Consider the following 15511-nt stretch of genomic DNA (forward strand, 5'->3'; position numbering starts at 1 on the left):
AGAGAGTTTGCAATCCCATCTCGGTGAGACCGAGATCCCTATCGGTAGAACCGAATTGCTAGGGTTTGGCAGTGGCTTATGACAAGTGAAACTCGGTGGCGCCGGATAGAAAGAATCGGTAGGACCGAGTTTGGCTTAGGGTTTAGGTCATATGTGGATATGGGAAAGTAGTTGAGGGTTTTGGAGCATATCACTAAGCACATGAAGCAAGAGGCTCATTAAGCAACACCTCATCCCTCCTTGATAGTATTGGCTTTTCCTAAAGACTCAATGTGATCTTGGATCACTAAAATATAAAATGAAGAGTCTTGAGCTTTTGAGCTTGAGCCAATCCTTTGTCCTTAGCATTTTGAGGGTTCCACTTTCACATCCATGCCATGCCAATCATTGAGCTTTCCTGAAATAGTCATCTTGGAATAGCATTAGCTCAATGAGCTATATGTTGTTATGAATTACCAAAACCACCTAGGGATAGTTGCACTTTCAATCTCCCCCTTTTTGGTAATTGATGACAACATATAGATCAAAGCTTCGACAAATGATAATAAGCATGAAATATATCGTCGCTTTGAGAAGTATGTGACAAGTAAGAGCTCCCCCTAAATTTGTGCATATTTAAAATTTGCTTTGGACTGCAAATGCACAAAGAGTTAGAGTCATGGGTTACTCTTCCATGTCACATACATCTTGGTGGAGCGCTTAAAATGATAAGAATGAAATACATGCACTCATCACCAAGAATAGTGAATGATCACATAAGATAGATAAGATGATAATATTAAGCAAGCATTAAGTGTAGCTTATGATCAAACACATGATCATCAATGTCTCACGAGCAATGACATAGTATCTCACACCAAAAGCAAACAAAGTTCGAAAAACCACCAAATAAAGCAAGAGAGAATAAAAGCAACACTCTCTCTCTCGAAGCCTATGATCTATACATTTTCTCCCCCTTTGGCAACAAGTTACCAAAAAGTTCCTAGAAAATGCATAGTGCTAAGTCGACACTCAGGCTTGATCTTCAGGTGGTGGTGGAGTCCGGAGCACTCCAAGGACGAAGCCTTCTGTAGACGTGGTCGGAGTCGAGGCTGAAGTGGACGCTGGAGCTGGTGGAACTGAGGCTGTAGCTGGTGCAGACGTGGTGGCTCTGGGGTCAGCAACTGGCACTGCAGACGACCTCGGACCTCGTGGCACTCTGGCAAAGGCATCAGTTGTAGTCCTGCCTCTCCTCTCCTCCATGTCATCTTGGAGATGCTCCACTTCAATCTGAATCTCTGTCACCTTGACATCCAAGTCATAGAACTTTTGTTCCATGATCCTCTCTAAGCTTGCCTGGTTCTGAGTTAGGGTGGCTAGTCCTTGCTCAATCTGCAGGGTGGATGCAATCAAGTAACCAAGCTGCTCTTGTTTGGTTTTCAGGAAATATTCAGATGCCTCCTCTTGAGTAGGCATCTTGGCAGCTTTCTCCTTCATTGCCTTCTCCTTCTTGGCTTGTGCTTGGGTAGATGATGGTTCATTCTCAGTCATAACAACTTGATTATCTTCAAAATCTAGACGGATGGGCAGGTGTTCCTTGTCCAGTAAGTATATGCCTGTGCCCATCTTGGAGTTAATGAGCTCCTGAATTTCTGGGGCATATCCACAACTCCTCTTCTGCTCTGTTGCAGTCCTCTTGATGGTCTCTACCATGAGGCTCATCACCTTGAACTTCTGTGGCACATCAAATATATGAAGCAAGTTTATTGCATGGCCTCTGATCATCTTGTGATCTCCAGACATGGGAAACAAGGTGTGCCTCAGTATCGAATTGATAGTTGGCAGCCCTGACAGAAGATAGTGCACTGAGCCAAACTTGAAAGTGTCAAGTGCTTCATTTGGAATTTCCTTGTACATGTTTGACATTGAGTTATGATCCATCTTCTTCTTGGCATAAATGTCCAAGTCATCCTCATGTTCCTCTGGGGCATTGATGAGCTGTGCCCACTCAGCAACAGAAGATTGGTACCTCGTACCTTCAGACATCCATGTTATCCTACCATCTGGATAAAAATGTGCTGTGGAGTAAAATTGCATAATGAGTTCCTCGTTGCACTTTGTGAGCTTCTGCCCAACAAAGTCCTCTACTCCACATGCCTTGAAGCTGTCCTGCACTCCAGGGTAGTACTCTTCGTTGTCCTTGATGTATTGCCAGTCAACCCATCTCATATCACAGACTATTGGCTTCTTATCAAGCAGCACTGTCTCATAGAAGTCCCGCTGTTCCTTAGTGTGTAACCTGTAATCAACAGCAGTCCTCCTCCTTGAAGCATACGGATCTGCTTCTCTCCACTTCCTGAGCCCTGAATCTCTCCTGAGCTTCATGTCCTCAGCCGCAGGATGAGCATCATTGTGGTCTGGGATCTTGGGCTTGAGCTCTCTAAGAACATGCTCTTCCTCATCTTCTTCTGCAGCTTTAGGCACTGGGGCCTTGTTCTTCTCAGCAGCTGGGATGCTTCTTGTATTCCTCTTTGGTTTTGGCTTTGGAGCTGGCTTGGCCTTGGAAGCAGCTGCCCCTGATCTTATGGCATCACCCATCAGCTTAGGTGCCTTAGGTGCTGGTGCAGCAACCTCTTCTTCTTCCTCTTCTTCCATGATGGAAGCCTTTCCAAGCACTCTGGCTACGGTCTTCTTGACCCTTTCCTTCCTTTTCTTGCCTTCAGCAGCAACTGGCTCTATGGGAGTGGGCTTCTCATTTGAAGCTCTGGCCTTTGGCATAGGCTGCCTGCCTGCTGGCCTTTTGATCTTTAACCCTGGCTTTGTGCCCTGTGCTGGCTCAACTCTCTTTGATGTGGCTTCCTCTTCCTCTGCCACATAATCTTCACCCTCAGAATCTGAAGTTCTCTTCTTCCTCTGTCTGGTGGCAGCTTTAGGTAGTTTGCTAGGAGTACTTCTGCTTCCATCATATGAAGAACTTGAGGGACTAGTGCCCTCACTCATCTGCACTTGCTGTTCTGACATGTTCTGGCTGTCACTCTGATCTGACATGATGAACAAGCTGACTGCTGACCCTGTGAATAGTTTATAGATGAGGTAGAGTGGATGAGCATCACAAAATGCAGAGATTTTTGCAAAAGAATGATCCAAAAACTTAGTTTTAGTTTCCCACTGAAATCATCTCGGATCTACCGATTTTTAAACTCGGTGATACCGAAGCAGTTTTGGCACCTAAACTAGTGAACTCGGTCAGACCGAGTCACAGTTCGGTGGCACCGAGACTGCTAGGGTTTCACAGAGTTCCAAAATCGGTCACACCGATAAGTAATTCTCGGTCAGACCGAGTCTCACTTGTGCAATGGCATAAGCCAAATCGGTGGGACCGAGTTTTTCAACTCGGTGGGTCCGAGATGGTTTCGGCGGAAACCTAACCCTAAAATTTTCGAATCAAACCTAATCTACGAACGCATTGACTGGATAGGAGTGTTTCAATCGTGGCAAGAATCATGATGATCACAATGTGCTAAGAATCGGATTGGGGAATAGCACAAGATCGAGTCCATACCCTAGTTCGGCGGAGACTCGCTACGGCGGCAACGGCGGGGTTGAATTCCGTTGACGGCGACGGAGACCAGCGACTGGAGGCGGCTGGCGGCGAGGAGACGATCCGGAGACCAAGTTGGCAGAGCAGGCTATCGCGCGGGCGAAGGGGTTCGGAGAAATTTCCAAATTTTTGCCCGTGACTATATATAGCCCGACCCTGTCGGTGTGACCGAGTGGAACAACTCGGTGGCACCGAGATGCAAAACTGTATACAGTTGTTGCAACTCGGTGTGACCGAATGGTTCAAATCGGTTGCACCGAGATCGAAAACCTAGATCAACTTAATGATCTCGGTAGGACCGAAAGTAGGGTATCGGTCAGACCGAGAATCATAAAGAGGTTTTGGAAGTTTAAGTCTATGACGAATCGGGGACTCCGAGCGCTCCTCACACAGAGTGGTTCGAATCTGACTTGATCAAATTTTGTGATGTAGCATGAATAGAGTTTGAGACGAGAAAAGCATAGATAGCTAGAGGAGGTTCTTAGGCATTCTTGTCCATCCACTTGGCAAAAGGAAATAAAACCAAACAATCAAAACAACAAGTGGATGTCCTCGAATGAGTAAAATATGCAACCAGCATGCTCACACAATAAGATGGCAAATGAAATATGTGACAAGGCATGCACAACCAATTCTAGCATCTATCAAGCAATTTGCGATGACAAGGTCATCTATATATGAGTATATTGACTTAGGAGTCAAGTGAGAACACTTGATCATAGGTCATACTCATCGTTTAAGCTCAAGTGGGGTTACCACTTTTACATAAAGCATTGTTGTGTTCACATCTTTAGAGTTGCTTTAGCTCAAGTCTTAGAGTAAAGCTCCCCCTAGATGTGATATCCCCCCTTAGAGGGATGAACTAACCTCGGGTTTTGTCGATGATGACTTCATGTAGATGTTGAAGATGTGGATGCTCAATGTTGATGTAGATCACTTGGAGCTATCCATTTGAGTGAATTGCACTTTCAATACCTACATGGGTTAGTCCCACAAGGAACAAACAAGGATATCCATAGACATAGAGTGATGCACACACAAGATGATGTCCATGAAAACTTTTAGGTTACCTTGTCCCTTGTCTTACCAACAAGAGGGTTTGTGACTCCTTGAACTAGTGCAAGATGTGGAAGTTGATTGCACTTGTTCTTGCCAAAATGATAAGAGTGAAGTATGTTGGCGGAGTCACCCTCAAGAACTCTCTAGTTCTTCTTCTTTTGGATCCACACCATCTTGATGGGAATCCTTGGAGTTGTAGTCGTACTTGATGAAGTGGAACTTGAAGTAGTCTTGGGAATCCACTTGACTAAGGTCTTAGGAGCTTCTTCAAATGCATCAATTTCCTCTTGAAGCTTGTCCTTGCCTTTTTGCTTGTAGTCTTGTGGTGGAAGATCATCTTGAGCTTGTGTCCCCTTGAAAGAAGTATCATACTTCTCTTGTTGAGGAACAAACTTTGTCTTGGGGTATTGATCTTCTTCCCACTCAACTCCATTGGCATTGAACTTTCGTTCAAAACCAACACCTTGATTCTTCCGGTGCATTCCTTGCTTGCGCACAATTTCCTCGAATTGCTTACTCCCGGCAAGGCTTTTGTACACTCCTTTCTCTATAATTCCCTTCAATAAGCTATTTTCTTGCTCAAGTGTAACTTGGCTAAGAGAATCATTAGTGGAATCAAGAGAACTACTAGAAGCAACAATATTGGATTTAGCATGATCATTGTTACTGCTAGAGGAAGAATCTTTCTTGTTCTTGTTACTAGACTTGACTTGAGGCATGTAAGTGGATAAGAGTAAACGCTTGGCAATGTAAGAAGAACTTTTCTTGCGGAGATCATCATTGATTGCTTTTAAGAACTCATGCTCTTGCTCAAGATTGAGCTTTTCAAAGCGTAATTTCTCATGAGCTCTTAAAAGTTCTCGATGATCTTCGAAGATAGTTTCATGAGCTAACTTAAGAGTGTTTAGTTCTTTAGTTAGAGCCTCAATCTTCTCCTTATCATTGTCATTCGTTTTATCTTGATTAGCATGATTAATTGACGTTTCATCATAGTATTCATCACTAGAGTTGTCAACAAGCAAATCATCACCTAACAAGTCATCTTCATCACTATTGAAATCAACATACTCGGGGTGTGTTACCTTAGGACCTTTGGCCATGAAGCATCTTCCAATTCCTTCATTTGGTGAGTCAAATATGTCGTAGGAGTTGGTTGACACAAGTGCTAGACCGGCAACACCTTCATCTTGAGTATCTTCGGAGTCGGAGTGATAACTTCTCTCGGAGTGGCTGTCGGAGTCGGAGCCGGATACCCATTCACCAACATGAGCTTGATGTCTTCGTTTTGTGTAGCTCCTTGATGATTTTTCCTTCCTTTCCGAATCCTTGCTTCTCCGTGAGTATCTTCGTTCATAACGATCATCTCTACTCCTTCTCTCTCTTGGTGGTGATTCTTTGCTTCTTCTTTTTGGAGAATCTTCTCTTCTCTTGTAGGGAGCCGTACACTCATTGGAATAGTGTCCGGGTCTTCCACAACTGTAGCAGTTTCGCTCTCGACTAGAAGATCTTTTGTCATTGTAGGACCTTGACTTGAAGCTTCTATCTTTGCTTCTACTCTTGTAGAACTTGTTGAAGTTCTTCACCATTAAGCTCAATTCTTCATTGAAGTTTTGTTTCTCACTTGATGATGTAGGGGCTTCACATGAGGCTTTGTAGGCACCACTTGATTTGTTGTGAAGTTCCTCTTTATCCTTAAGTGACATCTCATGAGCAACAATTCTTCCAATCACCTCCGTTGGCTTGAGATCTTTGTAATTGGGCATCATTTGGATCAATGTGCACACGGTATCATATTTTCCATCCAAGGCTCTTAGAATCTTCTTGATGATGAATCTATCGGTCATCTCTTCACTTCCTAAGCCGGCAATCTCATTTGTGATGAGAGCAAGCCTAGAGTACATTTCAGCGACACCTTCACCATCCTTCATTTTGAACTTGTCAAGTTGACTTTGAAGCACATCCAACTTGGATTCCTTGACGGAGTCGGTACCTTCGTGCATATCAATCAAAGTGTCCCAAATTTCCTTTGCATTCTCAAGACGGCTGATTTTGTTGAATTCTTCGGGGCACAATCCGTTGAAGAGAATATCACAAGCTTGAGCATTGTATTGCAACATCTTCAACTCATCCGCGGTAGCTTCACGGTTTGGTTCTTTCCCATCAAAGAAGTCACCTTGCAAACCAACACACACAATAGCCCAAACGGCGGGGTTATGTCCAAGAATATGCATTTTCATTTTATGCTTCCAACTAGCAAAATTAGTACCATCAAAGTAAGGACCTCTACGGTGATAATTTCCCTCGCTAGACGCCATACTCTCCTAGGTTGCGAAACCAAGGCTATGACCACCAAAAGCTATGGAGATCAAAGAAAATGGACACCAAAGCTCTGATACCACTTGTAGGATCGAAAGTATGTCTAGAGGGGGGGTGATTAGACTACTTGACCAAATAAAAAATTAACCTTTCCCAATTTTAGTTCTTGGCAGATTTTAGCTATTGTAGGACAAGTCAAGCAATCATCACAGAATTCAAGCAAGCATGCAAAGAGTATATTGGCAGCGGAAAGTAAAGCATGCAACTTGCAAGAATGTAAAGGGAAGGGTTTGGAGAATTCAAACGCAATTGGAGACACAGATGTTTTTCCCATGGTTCGGATAGGTGGTGCTATCCTACATCCACGTTGATGGAGACTTCAACCCACGAAGGGTAATGGTTGCGCGAGTCCACGGAGGGCTCCACCCACAAAGGGTAATGGTTGCGCGAGTCGACGGAGGGCTCCACCCACAAAGGGTAATGGTTGCGCGAGTCGACGGAGGGCTCCACCCATGAAGGGTCCACGAAGAAGCAACCACCCACGAAGGGTCCACGAAGAAGCAACCACCCACGAAGGGTCCATGAAGAAGCAACCTTGTCTATCCCACCATGGCCATCGCCCACGAAGGACTTGCCTCACTAGCGGTAGATCTTCACGATGTAGGCGATCTCCTTGCCCTTACAAACTCCTTGGTTCAACTCCACAATCTTGTCGGAGGCTCCCAAGTGACACCTAGCCAATCTAGGAGACACCACTCTCCAAGAAGTAACAAATGGTGTGTAGGTAATGAACTCCTTGCTCTTGTGCTTCAAATGATAGTCTCCCCAACACTCAACTCTCTCTCATAGGATTTGGATTTGTGGAAAGAAGATTTGAGTGGAAAGCAACTTGGGGAAGGCTAGAGATCAAGATTCATATGGTAGGAATGGAATATCTTGGTCTCAACACATGAGTAGGTGGTTCTCTCTCAGAACATATGAGTTGGAATTGTGTATGTGTTTTGATGGCTCTCTCCACGAATGAAGAGGAGGTGGAGGGGTATATATAGCCTCCACACAAAATCCAACCGTTACACACAGTTTTCCAATCTCGGTGGGACCGAATCAACAAACTTGGTCGGACCGAAAAGGTAAACCTAGTGACCGTTAGAGATTTTCGGTGGGACTGACATGCAACTCGGTAGGACCGATATGGTTAGGGTTTGGGCATAACATAATCTCGGTGAGACCGATTACACAAACTCGGTGAGACCGATTTCGGTAATTAGCTAACCAGAGAGTTGGTCAGGCAAACTCGGTGGGACAGATTTGCTCTTTCGGTGAGACCGAAAAGTTACAAAAAGGAAACACTGAATTTACATTGCAATCTCATCTCGGTGAGACCGAGATCCCTATCGGTAGAACCGAATTGCTAGGGTTTGGCAGTGGCTTATGACAAGTGAAACTCGGTGGCGCCGGATAGAAAGAATCGGTATGACCGAGTTTGGCTTAGGGTTTAGGTCATATGTGGATATGGGAAAGTAGTTGAGGGTTTTGGAGCATATCACTAAGCACATGAAGCAAGAGGCTCATTAAGCAACACCTCATCCCTCCTTGATAGTATTGGCGTTTCCTAAAGACTCAATGTGATCTTGGATCACTAAAATATAAAATGAAGAGTCTTGAGCTTTTGAGCTTGAGCCAATCCTTTGTCCTTAGCATTTTGAGGGTTCCACTTTCACATCCATGCCATGCCAATCATTGAGCTTTCCTGAAATAGTCATCTTGGAATAGCATTAGCTCAATGAGCTATATGTTGTTATGAATTACCAAAACCACCTAGGGATAGTTGCACTTTCACCTTCCCACTTGGGCTTGAGTTTGTCCTTTTTCTTGTCCGGCAGGCGTAGAACTAATTCGCCAATGTTATAATTTTTGGCTCGTACTTCTCTGCTTTGGTATCTTCGAGCCTGCTGTTGATAGAATGCGGAACGGGTCTTTTGCCACGTCATGCTCCTCCTCCAATGCGTCCAAACTGTCATGCCGATCGAGTTCAGCTTCTCTTTCTTCGTACATGCACACTCGAGGTGAATCATGAATTATGTCGCAAGGCAAAACTGCCTCTGTGCCGTACACCATAAAGAATGGTGTGTATCCGGTGGTGCGATTTGGCGTGGTTCACAGCCCCCAGAGTACGGAGTCGAGCTCCTCTACCCAGTGCGTGTTAGATTCCTTGATGGACCGCACTAATCTTGGTTTAATGCCGCTCATGATAAGACCATTTTCACGTTCAAACTGGCCGTTAGTTTGTGGGTGATAGACGGAAGCATAATCGAGCTTGATGCCCATGTTTTTGCACCAGAGTTTTACCTTGTCGGCTGTAAAGTTCGTGCCGTTATCAGTGATGATGCTGTGGGGGACGCTGTAACGGTGTACAACCCCGGATATAAAGTGTATCACAGGTCCGGATTCGGTCGTCTTAACAGGCTTGGCTTCTATCCATTTGGTGAACTTATCCACCATGACCAGTAAGTATTTGTGCTTGTGGGTTCCGCCGGGGTCCAACCATGTCAAGCCCCCAGACCATGAAGGGCCAAGTGATGGGGATAGTTTGGAGGGCGGTGGGTGGCATATGGCTTTGGTTTGCAAAGTGCTGGCAACCGGTGCATCGTTGGACTAAATCTTGGGCGTCTGTCCGGGCTGTCGGCCAGTAAAAGCCTGTGCGGAAGGCCTTGCTCACAAGGGACCGAGCTGCAGCATGATGACCGCCGAGTCCGGCATGAATTTCAGCCAGGAGGTTCCGCCCTTCCTCTTCAGAGATGCACCTTTGAAGGACTCCGGCAGTGCTTTTCTTATAAAGCTCTCCCTCGTGGACTTTGTAGGCTTTGGATCGCCGCACTATGCAGTGTGCCTCGTTTTGGTCCTCGGGGAGTTCCTGCCTAATAAGGTAGGCGAGGAATGGTTTTGTCCACGGGGCGATGATGACCATTATTACATGGGCTGAAGGTGTTATTTCATTGGCAGAGTCGCCGATTGTTTCAGAATGTTCGGTGTCGGGCAGTGCGGTTGGGTCTGGGCTGTTGTTGTGCGGTTCCCCTTCCCATACTACGGATGGCTTGAACAACCTTTTGAAGAAGATGTTGGGGGGGGGGACTACATCGCGTTTTGCGCCGATGCGTGCCAGGACATCTGCCGCCTTATTATTTTCCCGGGCTATGTGGTGAAATTCATGCCCTTCGAACCGAGCTGACATTTTTAGGACGGCGTTGCGGTAAGCCGCCATCTTTGGATCCTTGGCGTCGAAGTCTCCATTTATTTGGGATATTGCGAGGTTCGAGTCCCCGCGCACCTCTAGGTGTTGAATGCCCATGGATACTGCCATCCGGAGACCATGTAAAAGGGCCTCATATTCGGCTGCATTGTTGGAGTCTGTGTACATAATCTGGAGTACGTATTTAACTGTGTCTCCTGTGGGGGACGTCAAAATGACGCCAGCCCCCAGTCCGGCCAACATCTTGGAGCCGTCGAAATGCATGATCCAATTTGAATATGTGCCGTACTCTTTAGGGAGTTCGGCCTCCGTCCATTCTGCGATGAAGTCGGCCAAGACTTGCGACTTGATGGCTCACCATGGCTTATAAGTTATGTCGAATGGGAAGAGCTCAATGGCCCATTTTGCAATCCGGCCCGTTGCGTCACGGTTAATTATAATATCGTTAAGTGGTACTTCCGAGGCTACTTTGATTGAACACTCTTGAAAGTATTGTCGTAGCTTTCGGGATGCCATGAATACCGCGTACGCAATCCTTTGATAATGCGGGTACCGTGATTTGCAGGGAGTGAGGACAGTGGACACATAATAGACCGGCCTTTGAAGGGGGAATTTGTGTCCATCCATTTCTCGTTCGACGACGAGCATTGCGCTTACAACATGATGTGTTGCTGCAATGTACAATAGCATTGGTTCGCAAGTGTTTGGCGCGGCCAGGACTAGGTTTGTTGCCAATATGGCTTTTATTTCATCGAGTCCGGCCATGGATGCATCCGTCCATTCGAAGTGTTCGGTACGCCGAAGGAGGCGGTAAAGGGGTAGGGCCTTTTCTCCCAAGCGGGACATAAAGCGGCTGAGAGCCGCCATGCATCCGGTTAACTTTTGTATTTGTTTGAGGTCCTTTGGGATATCTAGCTGCGACAGAGCTCGGATCCTGGTTGGATTTGCTTCAATTCCTCTATCGGATACAATGAAGCCCAAGAGCTTTCCGCCTGGAACGCCGAAAACGCATTTTTTCGGGTTGAGCTTGATGTCGTATGTTCGAAGGTTATCGAATGTGAGCCTCAAGTCGTCTACTAGAGTTTCGACATGTCTTGTTTTGACGACCACATGATCTACATATGCCTGCATTGTTTTGCCGATCTGGTTTGCCAGACATGTCTGAATCATGCGCTGATATGTTGCGCCGGCATTTTTGAACCCGAAGGGCATTGTGTTGAAGCAGAATGGGCCGTATGCCGTTCCGGCTTGGTCTATTCTGCCATCTTGATTTGATGGTAGCCGTAATATGCATCGAGGAAACACAACGAATCGTGTCCTGCGGTAGCATCGATAATTTGATCGATGCGGGGGAGGGGGAAGGGATCCTTTGGGCAAGCCTTGTTAAGGTCTTTAAAATCAACGCACAGGCGCCAAGATTTGTCCTTCTTTGGTACCATCACCAGGTTTGCTAGCCAGTCCGGATGTTTTATATCTCTGATGAATCCGGCCTCCAATAGCTTTGCTAGCTCCTCTCCCATGGCCTGTCTCTTAGGTTCGGAAAAACGCCGAAGAGCCTGTTTGACAGGTTTGAATCCTGTTTGGATATTTAAGCTGTGCTCGGCCAGCCTGCATGGGATTCCTGGCATGTCTGAAGGGTGCCAGGCAAAAATGTCCCAGTTCTCTCGTAGGAACTCTCATAGTGCGGCGTCTACGTCAGGGTTTAACTGTGCTCTGATGGAAGCTGTTTTATTGGGGTCCGTTGGATGGACTTGGAATTTGACTATTTCGTCCGCCAGTTTAAAGGAGGTGGACTTGGATCTTTTGTCGAGTACCACATCGTCCCTATTCACCATAGAGCGCGGCGCAGTCAATTCCTCAGCCGCTAGGGCTTCGAATAGTGCCTCGAGGGCTAGTGCGGCTGTCATGTTTTCGGCGTGGAGTGCTATGTACAGATCACTAGCAAGAGTGATGATCCCGTTGGGCCCGGGCATCTTGAGCTTCATGTACCTGTAATGGGGTATTGCTTGGAAGATTGTAAATGCTTCCCGCCCTAGCAGAGTGTGATAACCGCTGCTAAACGGAGCCACATGGAACGTGACTTCTTCAGACCTGTAATTATCGGGCGTGCCGAACACCACATCTAGTGTGATTTTTCCTGTACAGCCCGCTTCCCGACTGTGGATTATTCCTCTAAAGGTTGTGCTGCTACGCTCGATGCAGTTCCAGTCTATTTCCATTTTGAAGAGTTTCCTCATAAATGAGGTTCAATCCGCTGCCACCGTCCATGAGTACCTTGGTAAGACGAAAGTCGTCCACTATTGGACTAAGGACCAATGCGGCTGGTGCTCGGGCTGTTCGGAATTTAGGTTCATCACTGGCGTTAAAGGTAATAGCCGTGTCACTCCATGGGTTTATTGTTGCTACTTGTTAGACTTCGGCAAGGCCGCGGAGTGTCCTTTTTCGCATATTATTTGATGCGAAGGTCTCGAACACTGTTAATACCGTATTGGTGTCTCTGGGGTGGCTTTCTGTGGCCTCCGGAATTAGGAGATTTTCGCCAATTTTGGCCACCTGCCGGAGTATCCAACATGCTCTAAGGCTGTGAGTTGGTGTGGCGTCCTCTGTACTGTGAATTTTACAGGGTCCATTAAGCCATCCTTCCAATACGGTTCCATGCCCTGTAGAGGGTTTTTTCTTTTTGGTGTTTGACCCGGGTGTCTGGCGATGATGCACCCTTTTATTTTGGACTGGGTTTGCATTCAGGGCCGGATTCTCCCAAAATTTTATTTCGGTTTTCCAAGCACTTTCCATCGCACAGTACTTTCGTACTATGGACGCCAAGTCAGCGAAGCGTGTAATATCACGGCGACTTATGGCGTTGAGGATTCTCTTGTCCATGCAATTATTGCAGAAGAATGAAATCACGTCTTCCTCGCGGCAGTCCTTTATCCTGTTCATAACCAGGAGGAATCTGGCCCAGTAATGATGTACTGTCTCTTCGGGCTCTTGCCTAATTTGGGATAGATCGCTAATGTTCGGGTGGGTGGGTGGAATTAAATCCGAAGCCTCACCCCATCTGAGGCTCAGAGGCCGAGGAATTTCCGAACTCGAAAATTTGGATTCCTGGATGTTGTCCAATGAATCCAGTCCGTCGCCTGACTCTAAGTTTAGGTCTTGAGTGATATCCTCCCCTTCGCGGGTATCCGGCTTGGAGGGATCGGGAATCCGGACGTAACAAGTCCTTAAGATAGATGAAGGGCCGCCGCACTGTCCCTCTACCACAGCAACATGATGGGTTACTTGGGGAGAGTTAATCTCTCTCAAATCGGGTTTAGGCCCAATCTGGTCGTAATCCGTAGCAACTCCCAGGGCGGCGAAGCGATCCAAGAGCTCGTTTATGGAGGAGAGCTCCATTGGATCTAACTGCTCGGCGAGTTCTGAGCTGACATGAAGATTGTTTTCGATGGCTCGAGAGGTCATTGTCGGCGCAGAAGCCGAACAGGCGGTCATAAGAAAACCACCTAGCCGGAGGGTTTGGCCGATAGCCAAAGCTCCGTTAGCAACGGTGCCGTCTTTAAAGACGGGGCGAGGCATCCTTCCTGATGGCGACGACACAGACGAACTCTCAATGAAAGCACCAATGTCGGTGTCAAAACCGGCGGATCTCGGGTAGGGGGTCCCGAACTGTGCGTCTAGGCCGGATGGTAACAAGAGGCAAGGGACACGAAGTTTTACCCAGGTCCGGGCCCTCTCGATGGAGGTAAAACCCTACGTCCTGCTCGATTAATATTGATGATGTGGGTAGTACAAGAGTAGATCTACCACGAGATCAGAGAGGCTAAACCCTAGAAGCTAGCCTATGGTATGATTGTTGTTGTGTATGTTGTCCTATGGACTAAAACCCTCCGGTTTATATAGACACCGGAGAGGGTTAGGGTTACACAAAGTCGGTTACAATGGTAGGAGATCTGAATATCCGTATCGCCAAGCTTGCCTTCCACGCCAAGGAAAATCCCTTCCGGACACGGGACGAAGTCTTCAATCTTGTATCTTCATAGTCCAGGAGTCCGGCTGAAGGTATAGTCCGGCTATCCGAACACCCCCTGATCCAGGACTCCCTCAGCCGGCGTCTTCCTCCATTCCTCCATCCCCTCCCCAGGTGATTCCTCCCTTCTCCTCCACCCCCTCCCTTGCAAACCCTAGGGCCATGGCGGCATTTGTATATTGCTCTTGTCGAGACCGTGAACAATTCTTTTTAAACAACAAATGGCAGTCCAAGTTAACAGTGGTAGTCTGCTTGTGTGTGAGGCACTTCTCCGTGTATGATTAGTTTTCTTTTACTGAAGTACTGAAAGTGCTAGTGATCGACTAGAGGGAGGTGAATAGGCGATTTTTATGAAAGTCTTCAAAACATGGAAGTTTCAAAGACAAACGATAGAAATTAACCTATTACCATGCAGCGGAAGGTAGACTATAGTAGACAAACCATAGTCAAGTATTCAATGAAGTGAAAGCACAATGACTAATAGCAGCTAGGTAGTAAAGATCAGGTAGGAAGATATTGTGAAGCCAATCAGAACAAGCAGTCACTCAGTGAAGACAAAAGATAATGCAATCATACAATGACTTCACAAGCACCAACTGTAAATAAAGAGATGGGAAGGATAGAACCAGTGAGCTTGGTGAAGACAAAGATTTGGTAGACCAGTTTCAACTGCAGTGACAGTTGTACGTCTGGTTAGGGCGGCTAGGTATTTAAACCTGAGGACACACAGTCCCGGACACCCAGTCCTGAACACGCAGCTCGGGACACTCAGTCCTCACCGTATTCCCCTCGAGCTAAGGTCACACAGACCTCGCCCAATCACTCTGGTAAGTCTTCGAGGTAGACTTCCAAACCTTCACAGACTTCGTTCACCGGCGATCCACAATGACTCTTGGATGCTCAGAACGCGACGCCTAACCGGCTGGAGGATTCACAGTCCTCAAGTGTAATAAGTCTTCAGATCACATAGACAGGAAGACTTAAGTGATGCCTAACACTCTTTGGCTCTAGGTGGTTAGGGCTTTATCCTCGCAAGGAATTCTCTCTCAAAGGCTTCGAGGTGGGTTGCTCTCAAACGACAAAAGCCGTGCTTTAACTCTGAGCAGACAACCGTTTATGGTTGTAGGGGGTGGGCTATTTATAGCAACTAGGCAACCCGACCTGATTTGTCCGAAATTACCCTGGGTCACTAAGGAACTGACACGTGTTCCAACAGTCAGATTTCAAACACACACGACAACTTTACTTGGGCTACAAACAAGGCTGACTTATCCAACTC

The sequence above is a fragment of the Triticum aestivum genome, chromosome 5A, assembly GCF_018294505.1.
Source record: "Triticum aestivum cultivar Chinese Spring chromosome 5A, IWGSC CS RefSeq v2.1, whole genome shotgun sequence".
Lineage (NCBI taxonomy): Eukaryota > Viridiplantae > Streptophyta > Magnoliopsida > Poales > Poaceae > Triticum > Triticum aestivum.